We start from the raw sequence: 14,534 nt of genomic DNA, 5'->3' as shown, positions 1-14,534 counted from the left end.
AACTAATTATGGTATTATGAGTCATATTTTGTGTCACTGTCTCATTTAAAATGCAATAGAGGCCAGGTGCAGTTGCTCAAGCCTGTAATCCCAGCAATTTGGAAGGCCAAGGCAAGTGGATCACTTGAGGCCAGAAGTTTGAGACCAGCCTGGCCAACATGGTGAAACCTCATCTCTACTGAAAATACAAAAAATTAGCCTGGCATGGTGGTGGATGCCTGTAATCCCAGCTACTGGAGAGGTGAGGCAAGAGACTTCAACCCCGCAGGCAGAGGTTGCAGTGAGCCAAGATCACACCACTACTCTAGCCTGGGTGACAGAACACGACTCTGTCTCAAAAAAAAAGAAAAAAGAAAGAAAAATTCTTGGAGAAATAAGGAAACAGTAGAGTTTGTCTTACGAGTCTATCTTGAGGGAAACATATATCATGGACTTTTGTCTTTACTCCATAAGGAAGAAGCCTATTCAGGAAGTATAAAAGACTTTTTGCTCATAGGATGGTATACTCTTCTAGAGAAGTATATTTAGGAAATATTGGCATACATAAAGCACACAATAGTAAAGAGATCTGGGTAGAATTTAGAATGCACAGGTGGATTTCCGAATAATTTCCAACACCATGCCCTTTTATTCTGTTGGTTCTTGGATTCCTACCACAATGCCTGGCACATAGTAGATACTTAATATACATACATGTTTATTTATTTATTGTATAGACCTGTAGTAAATATATCTCTGAGTCTCTAAAGTGATAATGAAGATCCTTAAAATAATATAAACAAACTAGGTGGCCCTCGTTGTTTAATATTCAACTATATATATTAAGCAAAATTTATTCACTTAGAAATTTTTATTATGATATAGCCAGTTGAATGCGGTGGCTCATACCTACAATCCCAGCACTTTGGGAGTCTGAGGCAGACTACTTGAGCCTAGGAGTTTGAGACCAGCCTGGACAACATGGTGAAATGCCATCCCTACAGAAAATGCAGAACTTAGCCAGGCACAGTGGCACATGCCTATAGTTCCCGATACTGGGGAGGCTGAAGTGGGAGGATGGCTTGAGCCCGTTAGGTCTCGCAGTGAGCCGCGATTGCACAACTGTGCTCCTGTCTGGGTGACAGAATGAGATACTGTCTCAAAACAAAAAGATACAGACAGCACTAACTAGTAATTATTTGTGTCCTAGACAGGCCAGACTTCAAGAAGCTTACCATGCCCGTAAGTACACAGGACTCAAAGTGCCTAGATTTTCCCTCTCCTAGATATCTGTCTACCCAAGAGAAATGAAAACATACATCCACACAAAAGCTTGTACACAAATGCTCATAGCAGCATTATTCATAATAGGTAAAAAGTGGAAAGAACCTAAATGTCCACTAACTGATGAATAAACAAAATAGGGAGTATCCATACAATGGTATTCAGCCATAAAACGTGAACTATGGATATATGCTATAATGTGGATGAGCTATAAAAATATTATGCTAAGTGAAAGAAGCTGGTCACAAAAGGTCATTCATTCTGTGATTCCATTTATATGGAATGTCCAGAATAGACAAATCTATAGAGACAGAAAGCAGATTAGTAATTGCTTAGGGCTGGTTTGTGGAGAGGGTACTGAGAGGAAATGAGGAAAATGGCTAATGAGGATGGGATTTCTTGTTGAAGTGATGAAGTTGTTCTGACATGGATTTTGAGGATGATTGTAAACTCCGTAATTCTTCAAAAAAATCATTGAATTATATACTTTAAATAGGTGAATTGTATAGCATATTTTTGTTTTTTCAGACAGGGTCTAACTCAATCACCCAGGCTGGAGTACAATGGCTTGATCACAACTCACTGTGTCCTCAACCTTCCTGGCTCCTGTGATCATCCAGCCTCAGGCCCCAATTCAGTAGCAGGGACTACAGGTGTTCACCACCACACCTAGCAGATTTTTTAATTGTAGCCCAGGCTCGCTTGTCTGGAACTTCTGGAATCAAACCTTTCTCCTGCCTCAGCCTCCCAAAGTGCTGTAATCACAGGCACGAGCCATCACACTTGGCCCAGTTATTTATCAACGAAGCTGTTACCTAAAAAGTTAGATCTGAGTCCTGAGTTCTGCCGTTTACTAGTTTAGGTAAATTACTTATGTGTAAAGGGACCGATATAGTTTCTACCTCACTGGGTTGTTGCTATAAAAAGAACATCCTGGTAAAAAGCCTCTAACTTCATAAGCAAAAATAAGTAGTATCTATTGTTATTATTATTGACATCTGGCTGTGTTGCTCAGGCTGGAGTACACTAGCACAACCTCGGCTCACTGCAGCCTCTGTCTTCTGGGCTCAAGAGATTCTCTTGCCTCAGCCTTCAGAGTAGCTGGGACTACCGGCCCATGCCACCACACACAGCGAATTAAAAAACATTTTTTTTTTTTTTGTATAGATGAGGTCTCACCACATTGGCCAGGCTGGCCTGGAACTCCTGGAATACAGGTTATTATTAATTAATTGTTAAAGGATATTGGTCCATCCACAGACCACCCTGCTTTATTTCGTACTGTTTTGGGTACATCCCGGGCCCCAGGCCTGACAACCTGCCACATTGCCTTATATAAAATGTGCCCTAGATCAATCAAATTCCTGCTCTTTAGATTTAAGCGGTGAAACAGAGACTAGGGCAAATGACTGTGACACCTAAATTTTCGGTCATAGGGGTTAGGTAAGTAGCAGGCAAATTGTCGTGATGAGGGAGCAGAAGTAACCATGAAGGAACAGAGGAAGAGGCAGTGAGAGGAGAACACAGAGCCATGGAGGAGAGATTCTGTGAGTGATGTCTGGGTGGACAGTCCCTAAAATTGCCTGAATTCCTGGTAATTTACAGATCCAACCTTGAGCCATTGGAGCATTGCAATATGCCACCACCATTGTGGGAGGTGCCACCACCAGGCTGCAGAGGTTCAAGACCCACATCAAACTCCAGTTTACCTTACCATCTACTAGCCTTCTGACTTGGGCAAGTTGTTTAAACTCTCTGAGCCCAGCTCCTTTAATCTGTCCACCTGGCATCATGCTAGAACTTCCTTCACAGGGTTGTTGAAAGAACCACATGAAATCTAAGTGCTCAGCACATAGTAAGCACTCAATAAATGAGAACTCTTATTAATACTATAGTCATTTTTATTAATGTGTCTTTATTCCTTGCAAGCAAAGATACTTAATTAAATTGTGTTATACAGTTATTCACAATGTGAAGTCTGTTGGCCCAAAAATAATTTTTATAAAAGGATACTTGACAGTGAAAATTTTAGAAATGTAGTTATCTACTCAATCCCTTCTTACACTGATAAAGAACTGACATCTAAAGATGGTTCCAGATCACACAACCAAGAGAGAGTATGCTGGGATGAGAGGCTGGGCTTCCTGACCCCAGGCTTGAGTTCAGTCTGTTGACTCTCAGATTACTGGGATTTAAACTACTAAATAAATTCAGTAAACTTTTCTACCTATTCTCTCTTTTTTTTTTTTTGAGACAGTCTTGCTCTTGTTGCCCAGGTTGGAGTGCAGTGACACGATCTCAGCTCACTACAACCTCCACCTCCCGGGCTCAAGCAATTCTCCTGCCTCAGCTTCCCTAGCAGCTGAGATTACAGGCATGTGCTACCGTGCCCTAATTTTTTATATATTCAGTAGAGACAGGTTTTCACTATGTTGGCCAGGCTGGTCTCGAACTCCTGACCTCAGGTGATCCACCCGCCCTGGCATCCCAAAGTGTTGGAATTACAGGTGTGAGCCATCACACCTGGCCTACCTTTTCTCTTAACCAGTTATTTATTTATTTATTGAGACACACCCAGGCTGGAGTGCAGTGGTGCGATCTCAGTTCACTGTGACCTCCACCTCCCAGGTTCAAGGATTCTCATGCCTCTGCCTCCAGAGTAGCTGGGACTACAGGCACGTGCCACTATGTTTGACTTATTTTTGTATTTTGTATTTTTTTTTTTTTTTTGAGACAGAGTTTCGCTCTTGTTACCCAGGCTGGAGTGCAATGGCACAATCTCGGCTCACCGCAACCTCCGCCTCCCGGGTTCAGGCAACTCTCCTGCCTCAGCCTCCTGAGTAGCTGGGATTACAGGCACGCGCCACCATGCCCAGCTAATTTTTTTTTTTTTTTGTATTTTTAGTAGAGACGGGGTTTCACCATGTTGACCAGGATGGTCTCAATCTCTTGACCTCGTGATCCGCCCGCCTCAGCCTCCCAAAGTGCTGGGATTACAGGCTTGAGCCACTGCGCCCGCCTGTATTTTGTATTTTTAATAGAGACAGGGTTTTACCTTGTTGTCCAGGCTGGTCTCGAACTCCTGACCTCAGGTGATCCACTTGCCTTGGCCTCCCAAAGTGCTGAGATGATAGGAAGGAGTCATTGCACCTGGCCCAGTTCTTCATTTAAAAAAAATTTTTGAATAAAAGGTATAATTAAAGTTCTAATGCTACCCTAGTATATAAATTTTATGTTATAATAAATTCACTGTTTATTACAGAAGAGTTTTGTTCCACCAGGTTATTGTCTTGTCCATTGATATGGCCAATTGTCACCAGGAAAGAGACACTTTTCCATGGGGGAAATCACAAGACTGTCCTAGTTTCCCAGTAACTTATCCTGTTCTGCTGTTGCTGTGACACAGAGAATGAATTCCTCATAGTGGAAAGAAAATGGAGTTCTTCCACAGTGACTTTTTTTTTCACATAATGATAATATCAATTATCCCAAAACGAGGAGAAGCAACTCAAATTCTTACTTTCTTGTCAGATGTCCCAGAGGAAAGAGCATGGCATAGTTCCTTTTTCTTCTCTGAAATTATTTCCAAATTAATTTGCTCCTGGCCCAGTTTATGTCTATTCATTTCTATAGCCCTTGCATCACACCCAAATGAGTTTCCTCTTTCTATTGTTTGACAAATTTTCACAAAATATTTGAAAGTTTTCTGCTTCCTCTTCATTCCGTTTTGTGGGTAAAGCATTATATTCAGACTCTTTCCTCTGGGAGTCCTTTGAGTTACAAAGTCAAATGATATTCCATGGGCAGGAGACTTGGAGCAAGCTCTCACTGTTGTGAGGTGAGCAGTTTGTGAATGCACATTTTTCATCCCCGTTGGCTTATCCATGGGTGTGCCTCTGGTGCCTTATATGCTGCTTAGGAACCTGTCATTATAACACATTATAATAGAAACTATCTATTACGGTCTTACCATGTGATAAGTCCTTCACATAGATCATCATACTTAAACCTCATCACAATCCTAGGAAGTGGGTTTTATTTACTCTGATAGATGAAGAAAATTAAGAATTTCAAAATTTAAGTAAGTTGCCTGAGATCATTCAACCTGGAAGGAGCAAGCAAGGATGGCTTGAATCCTAAACTCTTATCCACTATTCCCACGGTGCCCAAATGGTGGTCCCCAGACCAGCAGCATCAGCACTACCTGGGAAACTGATGGAAATGCAAATTACTGGGCTGGGCAGTGGCTCCCACCTGTAATTCTGGTGCTTTGGGAGGCCAAGGCAGGAGGATTGCTTGAGGCCAGGAGTTCAAGACCAGCCTGGGCAATAGAGTGAGACTCTCCATCTCTGTAAAAAAATTTTAAAAATTAGTCGTGCATAAGGCTGCACAGTGAGCTATGATTGTGCCACTGTACTTTAGCCTCTGTAACAAAGTGAGACTATGTCTTTAAAAAAAAAAAAAAAGCAAATTCTCAACCTGCACCTCAAATCTACTGAATTAGAAATTCCCAGCATGGGGACCAGCAATCTACATTCTAACCAGACCTCCTGTTGACTGATGGATGCTGAAGTTAGAGAATTAACTGCACCTTGCTATGCTTTACATGCATAAAGACATCACACATGTAACTAGAGAACTATAAAGATTGTCTGGGAAATGACTCCAAAAACTTAGGGTTCTAGGTCGGGAATTTGCTGGGACCCGAGTTTGCCTATCTCTCAGTGGGAGGCCTGAGGCCCCCATGGTGTTTCAGAAACTCTCCCAACATCTCCAAGGCAGGGCAGTTAGCATCTCAAAATTCCGATTAGCACTTGTATCTGAACTCAGATTATCTGTGCCTGAGCCCCAGATGGTTATCACCACTCCTACCCCATGCAAGACCAGACTCCCACTTTCCTGGCAAAAAGGGAGAGTGGTGAGAGGTTGAGGGGTAGAGTCCCTCCTCTTATCACCTGTGGTCCAGCTGTGTCCCAGCCAAAGCACATTGTCTGACTTGCAAAAGGATGCCAAGAGGATGGAGGCCACATCTGCTGACCGTTTTGCCTCTGAGTTCCAGCCTGCACCTAATAATGATGGTGGAACTGAAATACTTGGATTAGTTTCGCTATAACAAATAATAACAAATTTAGTTGCTTAAAGAATACAAATGTATTATCTTACAGTTTCATAGGTCGGAAGTCCAATCTGAGGCTTATCAAGCTAAAATCAAAGTGTTAGCAAGGTTGTGTTCCTTTCTGGGGGCTCCAGAGGAAAATGTTCCTTTGCCTTGCCCAGCTTGTGATGGCCACCCACATTCTTTGGCTCTTGGCTTCCTTCCTCCATGTGCAAAACCAACAATGTTGCATGTTTCTGACCATTGTTCCATGCTTTCTGACCACATTGCTGCATCTTGCTGACCACAGCCAGGAGGGGTTCTCCTGCTTATAAGGACCCTTGTAATTACATTGAGACCTTCAGGATAATCCAAGTAATCTCCCCATCTCAAGGACCTTAACTGAATCATATCTGCAAAGTCCTTTTTACCATGTAGGGTGATATATTTATAGGTGAGATTGGAAAAGAAAGAGAAAATGAATTCCTGTATTATTTATCAATTAGAGTAATATGTAAAGGCATTGTTCCTTTATTCCAAGATCGTTTGCTAAAATATATACCTCTGCTTAAAAAACTCCTTTTTCTTTTTTTTTTAGGGAAGAGGAAATATTACCACATTATAGGCATTCATAGCTCAAAATATATGTCTAGATTTCAGAAACCATAAACTAGGATGGGAATTTGTCTTAGAAGCAAAGTAATACCATACTAATCTCATCTAGTGTTTATTTTCCTTCTTATACCTGCCTACTTAATTTCAACAAAGCACTGTTATGAAGTAGGCAAGAAGCAGAAACTCAGGCTTAGAGAAGCTTTGTGACTAAACCTAAAGTCCCCTAAATAAATTCCAGGACTCGAAGTCCAATCTTTAACTCTAACTCCAGGACTCCTTCTTTTATACTAGGCAAGACTGCTCCAAGAAGAGGTAAGTCTTCCTGGAAAGAAGTTACTTCCTCACTGATCCCCTAAGTTTTGGTCACAGACCCCTGGGAAACCACAGAGTAATTACAAGGATTGGGAGTTCACTCATATATTAAACACTAGCTGAGGTCTGAAAAGGTGATGTATGTTTGTGCCTTCGAATCTCTACAGGTGCTACTGAGGTGATTTAATATGCAGTTTCCTTTGCTAATGCACTTCCTCCCGGCAGCATCTTGACATTTCATTTTCTAAAAAAAAATGAATGCTAAAAGTAAAACTGCTATTGAAAACATCTGAAATATATACATTTATACACACACACACACAAATTCATATATATCTCCTCTCTACAATTGAGCTCTCGTTTGTGAAAAAGTTGGGAATCATTTTTTTTCCTCATTTTATTTGACTTCAAACATTGTGATAGCGAGGCTCTAAAAGAGACTCATGACTGTGATTTCTTGTGTTATTTCTTCCTCTCTCTTTCCAAAGGCACATAAAGCATCTTTCACTTGCTCTAAATTTCTCTTGGTGCCATTCTGGCTACTTCTCACCCTTCTCTCCAAACTTCACTGTCCAGGAACATCAGGAAGATAAACAAATGGTAAGTATGGAGGAGAATAATGATAGGCTGTACTGGAGTTGTCCATCACAATGCCTGTCATGCCACTAGCATTGCTAAGAGAAAAATGCCCCACCCAGCACAGGTAGTAAGGGGTAGAACTAGTGGCTTATTTTGTGAACGCAGTAGTTTGCAAAATGTCTGGATTAGCATCACGTTGCAGCTTGTCAAAAATGTGAATTCTTGAGTCCCACCCCACACCTACTGAATATGGGGATGTCCCCAGCAATCACTGCCTTAAGAAGGCCCCTAAGTGATGCAGTAGTTTGCAAAATGTCTGGATTAGCATCATGTTGCAGCTTGTCAGAAATGTGAATTCTTGAGTCCCACCCCACACCTACTGAATATGGGGATGTCCCCAGCAATCATTGCCTTAAGAAGGCCCCTAAGTGAGTCTGATGCAAGTTACAGGTTTGTCTGACCTAATTGCAACTGATTGGACCAGAAATAGCTACCTGACTCAAATGCAGCTAACCCATAGGCTCCCCATTGGTCTGTGGCATCTTGTGGCCAGAGAAAGAGGAGCTGGACAAACCAGGCTTCCCCTTTGTGGCAGATGAATGGGGAAACAGTGATGTTAAATGAGGCTGTGCAGTAGCATTGAGGCCATGAAGGGTCATGAGCATGCTGGGAACAGGAACTGTGACTAAGCAGAAGCTGTGAAGCCAAAAACAATGACAAAAAAACGACAAGGAGAGGGCAAGGAAGGCAAGCCAACTGGGAGAGAAGAAATAAAGTGTGCAGGGAAAAGCAGAACTTGGAGATCTGGGGAATGAATGAGGAGAGTAGCGAAGTTTAAGAACATCTGCTGCTGAGGTCCCAGAGCTGCTGCAGCCTCTAATCCAACTCCTGGTTCTGCTTTTCACAGTGTGCTAGGGCCTTCTGAAACTAACCATTCTCTTGTCTGCAGCTTCTGTTCTGTGTATTCTTTTTTATTTTTAGATGGAGTCTTGCTCTGCAACCTCCGCCTCCTGGGTTCAAGTGATTCTTCCGCCTCAGCCTCCCAAGTAGCTGGGACCACAGGCACATGCCATCACACCCAGCTAATTTTTGTATTTTTAGTAGAGACAGGGTTTCACCATGTTAGCCAGGCTGGTCTCCATGTCTTGACCTCATGATCTGCCCGCCTCAGCCTCCCAAAGTGCTGGGATTACAGGCATGAGTCACTGTGCCCAGCCCTGTGTATTCTTTAAATCTATCTTTTCTTTGCATTTTCTTTATGTAAGGCTTTTCCCGTGCCCCAGCCCCAGTGCTTTCAAGGAGGGAGAAAGTTAAGACCAGAAGCATTTGAAAAAGAAATGAGGAAATGAACAAACCAAAATGAAACATTCTCTGAACATAACTTTCTCTCATTGGCCATAACACAAATTAGTAAATGAAAAAGCCTATTATTAGGTTTTCCAATCAGGTGATTTCACTCAAAAAAGGACCAAAGAGAGTCTCAAGAAAGAACCTTATGGAAAAATTTTTCTACCTCTACTTATTTGGACTTCTCTCTTTTACTCTCTAAGTATAGAGGAAGGTGTCCTTTTTTTTTTTTTTTTAAAAAAAGCTACTTTGAAATGCTCAGTTTCGATATTAAATGAGTTGATAATAGAAATCATTACAACTAAAAACTCTTGAGCTATTCTTATGCACCAAACAATGTTCTAAGTATGTCACGTTTTAAGTTATTTAATGTCATTTTCACAAGGGCAAGAATTTTTTTCACTACTGTATTTTCAGTACCTGGAATAGTGCTTGGCTACTAGTTGATAATCAATAAACCCTTGTCAGATGAATTAATAAGAACCTTAATACAATCCTTGGGTACTATTGTATCCGTCTTGCAGGCCTCCTGGCAGTAAAAATGGAAAGTCACATCTCAAATGTCTATGTGAGCATAACACTGTCAGACAGCAAGCTTCTACTTGGACTGACACCATGAAGGTTTTTATTCATTTGATGATATATTCATTCATTCAGTAAATATTTACTTAGCACTTATACATACCAAGTGTTGTTCTAGGCATTGAGGTTGCAGCATTGAATTGTGAAGATGCCTGTAGCTGCCCCTATGGGGAGACAGAGGAACAAATGAAATCATTTCAGGTAGTGACAGGTGCTACAAAGGCAATAAAAGAAGTGAGGTAAAAGAGCAGAATGGGAAAGGGTTATTTTGCATTTGAGAATCAGGGAAGGTTCCTCTGAGGAGATAAGGTTTGTGCTGAGACCTAAATGACAAGAAAACTCCAGCTTTGAAAAGAGTAGGACATTGCAAGTAGAAGGAACGGCAAGTGCATAGGGTTGTGCTTGACATGTTCCAGGAGGAGACACAATGGCCAGAGCATGGCAAGCAAAGGGCAATTTGATGGAAGAAGAGATCAGAAAGGAAGGCATGGGCTAGATCATGGAGGACCTTCTTGGCCCAGTGTGGCAGCCGGGTAGTATGTGCTGAGATTGCTCTTCAAGACAGAACCTGCCTCAAGGTGTACAGTCAACAGAGAGCCCACAGCAGAGCTCTTGTGGGATTGGCCAGTGTTCCAACTGAGGCCACGCCCTTCCTGGGCAGCTCCAATAAATGATTGAACCTGGTGGGAAGAATAGGGCTCACCATTTTGGCTCAATGCACAACTCCTCTATAATAAGCAGCCTTTGCTCTGGACTTCTGGTTGACCTGGACTAGACTTTCTCAGTGCAATCCCAGACTCAGGCTTTTCCTCCTCCATGCTCCTTCCTCCTTCCCTCCTTCCACAGGTATCAGACTTGTATTCAGTTTGGAGGAGGCTTCCCCTTCTGCCTCCTTCCTATTACGTCTCTCCTTGGGATTTCACAGGGGTGATTCCCCAACAGAATTTCTTGCATTTATTTTTATTTTTATTCTATTATTCTCTTTTTTCTTTTTCTTTTCCTTTTATTCTCTTTTTATACTTTCTCTTTTTCTCCAGTTTTCTTTCCTTTTTAATTTTTTTCTTTTCTTTTCTTTTTCTTTTTAGAGATGAGGTCTCGCTATTACACAGTCTGGCTTTGAACTCCTGGGCTCCACTGTGACTACAGGTGTACCACCATGCCTGGCTTTCTCTTGCACTTCTAAGTATATCTTGGCATCTCTTTATAAGAGGAACCACACTACACAATTGGTAGTGGGATTGGTCTGCAAAAGGTGGCAAAGTGGAGTTTGGGTACTGAGTCACCCACTGCCTGCCTGGTAATAAGGATCCCGTCTTGAGTGGAGTATGACTATTCTCTGGCACAAGGCTCAGCTGCTAAAAATGGTGGTGGTGACCCGGGAAAAAGTCCAGGTGAAAAGGAATGCCTGTGTCAGCATGCTGACTCAGGCGTTTGAAAAGTGTAGAAGAACAATGAATGCAAGGATAATGGAATTGCCTGGTTATTACCAGGTTGCACTGACCTTCCCTCCAAGGGATAATGAGAAACTGAGAGGAGTTAATAAACAGCTGGGAATCAAGTGTGAGAGCCAGAGGGCCTCTTTGGTAGCTTACAAAGAAATCTTCTTCTCTGGCTGTGCAAGAGCAGACCCAGATGAGTGGCAGGCTGATGATCTAATTGTCAGAACTGAGAGTGCTACAGATGTTTGGATGCTCAGCCAAAGTAGGTTTCCTATGCTAAAGTCAAAAATCTGGTTGGAAAACATAGGACCTGGAATCTGAAAAGTGGGGGACATCTAGGTGGATAGCCCCAAGAAATGTGGCTCTGCAGACTCCTTCGTGACCCACAAAGGAGCTTGCAGAGTTGGCTTCCCTATTGAGAACCAGTAGTTTCTGCATGTGGGAAAATACTGCATATACCAGAGCATTTTTTTCTTTTCGTTTTTCCTTTTCTCCTCCTCCTCCTTCCTTTTCAATCTTCTTCTTCTTCTCTTAAAAAGCAACAGCCTCCACCTACAAGAAAGTGCCTCCACATCCTCTTGTGGCTGCCAAATTTTAAACAGGGTCAAGTTTCAGTATAACCTGGCTGAGGATAGGTTGGGCCTGATAAAAGGGAAAGAGATTTTACTCTAAAGGAGGCAGAAGAATTAACTACGTCATGGAGAAGCTGGACACCTCACATGTTGTTAGTGGGAATGTAAAATGATGCAACCACTTTGGAAAAGTCTGACAATTCCTCAGAAGGTTAAACAAGACCAGGAATGGTGGCTCACACCTATAATGTCAGCACTTTGGGAGGCTAAGGCGGGAGGATCACCTGGGTTCGAGACCAGCCTGGGCAACATATTGAGACATCATCTTTACAAAAAAAATAATAAAATGACCTGACTGTGGTAGCAGCCTGTGATCCCAGCTACTCTGGAGGCTGAATTAGGAGGATTTCTCAAGTCCATGAGGTTGAGGCTGAAGTAAGCTATGATCATGCCACTGCACTCCAGCCTGGGTAGCATGGAAATATCCTGTTTTTTAAAACAAAAAAACAAAAGGTAAGAGTTTCCATATGACTCAGCAACCCCACTTCTAGTATATACCCAAGACAAATGAAAGCATGTGCAAATGAAAACTTGTACATGAATGTTCATATCAACATTATTCACCATACCCAAAAAATGGAGCCAAGTGTCCTTCACGTGAGAAGTAGCCTTTCTCACATTTCAACCTGTGCCTTTCCTACTCCAAGAGCCTCAGGCAGCATTATGCATTCCCATACCACATGGCATCTGACCAGGGGACCCACTTCACAGTGAAGGAGGTGCAGGGGTAGGGTATGATCACAGAATCCAATGGTTTTATTCCATACAATAAAACCCAAAGAGCGGGCCTCATAAAAGGTAAAAATGGCTTACTGAAGGCATAGCTGAAATGAGAGCGTGGATACAATTTCCTGCAAGGATGGGACCATCTATAAGAATGCAGCATATGCACTCAATTAGCGATGTCAGACATGTCTCCAGGTAGGAAGAATATATGGGTTCAGTAACCAAGGATGGAAGTAGAAGTTGCCGCACTTACTATGACTTCTACTGAATCACTGGGATTTTCTTCTCGCATCCCTGCAACTCTGAGCTCTGTAGGATTGGATGTCCTGATCCTGAAGGGATGTTCTCTTTCTGTGGACACAGCAAGGGTCCCAGTGAACTGCAAGCCAGGACTACCTACCATCAGGGCACTTTGCATTCCCTGTGATCAGGAACCAGAAAGCAAGAGAAGCTGCTAACCTAGAAGGGAAATTGATGTTGCTCAGCAGGAAGAGTGTCAGGTGTCTTTTCAAAACTGTTATAGCAACAACTTTCAGAGTAAAATCTTACCAGATCCTCCTTAACCTGGCTCAATGTTACCTTTCTGATCTTTCTTTTCTTCTCTCCCCCTTGCTCACTTCCCTCTCGCCATGTTGGCCTCTTTGATGTTCAGTGAGCGCACAAGGTTTTTTTCAGGACTGTGGTCTGTCATCCTGCTTCATTAGATAGAAGGGACAAGAAAGGCCACAAAATGCAGAAGGAGCTTAAATGAGAGATGGAGGGGTGGGAGATATTTTACCTAGTTACACTAATTTGTACAGAGCTGATGGCTGAGTTGGACTTTTTAACTCTAATTTTCAGAACAAGCTTCCTCACTGAGAGGAGGAAAATATTAGAGAAAACAATACTTATTGATTAGTGACTAAAAAATGAGACTGAGACAAAAGACTCATCTTCCTGGAGAACCAACCAGGTTCCATCTTTGATAAAGATTAGTAATAGCAAATTTATTTTTGAGGTATGTTAAATGTCAGGCACCAGGCTAAGCTTTTTACATATTTTGTCTTATTTAATCCCCATAAAATCTCTAAGAAAAAATAATTATTATTCCAATTTCACACATGAAGAAATAGAGGCTCAGAAAGGTGATATAATTTGCCTAGTCATACCTTATGTAAAGTGGCCAGCTTTAACCACAGCTCTTTGAGTCTAAGACCTGTATTATTTTCTCCACAATTTGCTTCCCCTTAAGAGAAAGAGCTAATCATTACTTCATTCATTCATTCACTTATTCATTAATTTAATAAATGTTTACATTGAGTGCTCATTATTTGCCAGGCTTGGCCTGATTTTGCTGATACAGTGTGAACAAATAGGCAGGAGCCTTACCTTGATGGGTGTTATAACCTAATGGTGTAGCTGTACCACGAATCAAAGAAGTTCAGGTCTCTGAAGTGCAGCAGACACAGCATGTGCTGAGACTGACATTTGAAGGAGGCCAACAAAGATCACCGTTGACCTAGACCTTGACTATATATTATGCACAGTAAATACATAAAACCTTGGTTAAGGCATTGACCTTTCAGCTTCATCAATTTTGAAATGGGTATAGTAATAATACATTTCTTGCCAAGTGGTTGTCATATCAAATGAGAAAATGTGTGAAAGGCCTTGGCAAACTATAAAATAGTCAATAAGGAGAAAAAGTCTTTTCTTTTCTTTTTTGAGACAGGGTCTCACTTTGTCACCCAGGCTGGAGTGCAGTGGCACAATCATGGTTCACTGCAGCCTCTGCCAACCAGGCTCAAGTGATCCTCCTGCCTCAACCTCCTAAGAAACAGGTGTGCCTCATCATAGCCAGCTAATTTTTCTTAATTTTTTTATAGAGACAAGGTCTCGCTATGTTGGCCAGGGTAGTCTCGAGTTCCTGGACTCTATAGATTTTCCTGTCTCAACCTCCTAAAA

General features: G+C 41.9%; 1 long non-coding RNA gene across 1 annotated transcript; it reads right to left on the bottom strand.

Annotated features, from left to right (window-relative positions):
• Positions 1-5,359: 5,359 nt before the first annotated feature.
• On the bottom strand, positions 5,360-13,543 carry LOC128929813 (uncharacterized). The gene is made up of 5 exons (XR_013527775.1): positions 12,844-13,543; positions 12,156-12,290; positions 9,897-9,957; positions 6,219-6,329; positions 5,360-5,612 (listed from the first exon to the last, which is right to left on the bottom strand). It is a non-coding gene; the product is annotated as an uncharacterized LOC128929813 (long non-coding RNA).
• Positions 13,544-14,534: the final 991 nt, after the last annotated feature.

This window comes from Callithrix jacchus, chromosome 15 (genome assembly GCF_049354715.1).
Source record: "Callithrix jacchus isolate 240 chromosome 15, calJac240_pri, whole genome shotgun sequence".
Taxonomy (NCBI): Eukaryota; Metazoa; Chordata; class Mammalia; order Primates; family Cebidae; genus Callithrix; species Callithrix jacchus.
Note: the sequence above shows the minus strand (reverse complement) of the source record. Positions and strands in the feature narration are given on the sequence as shown.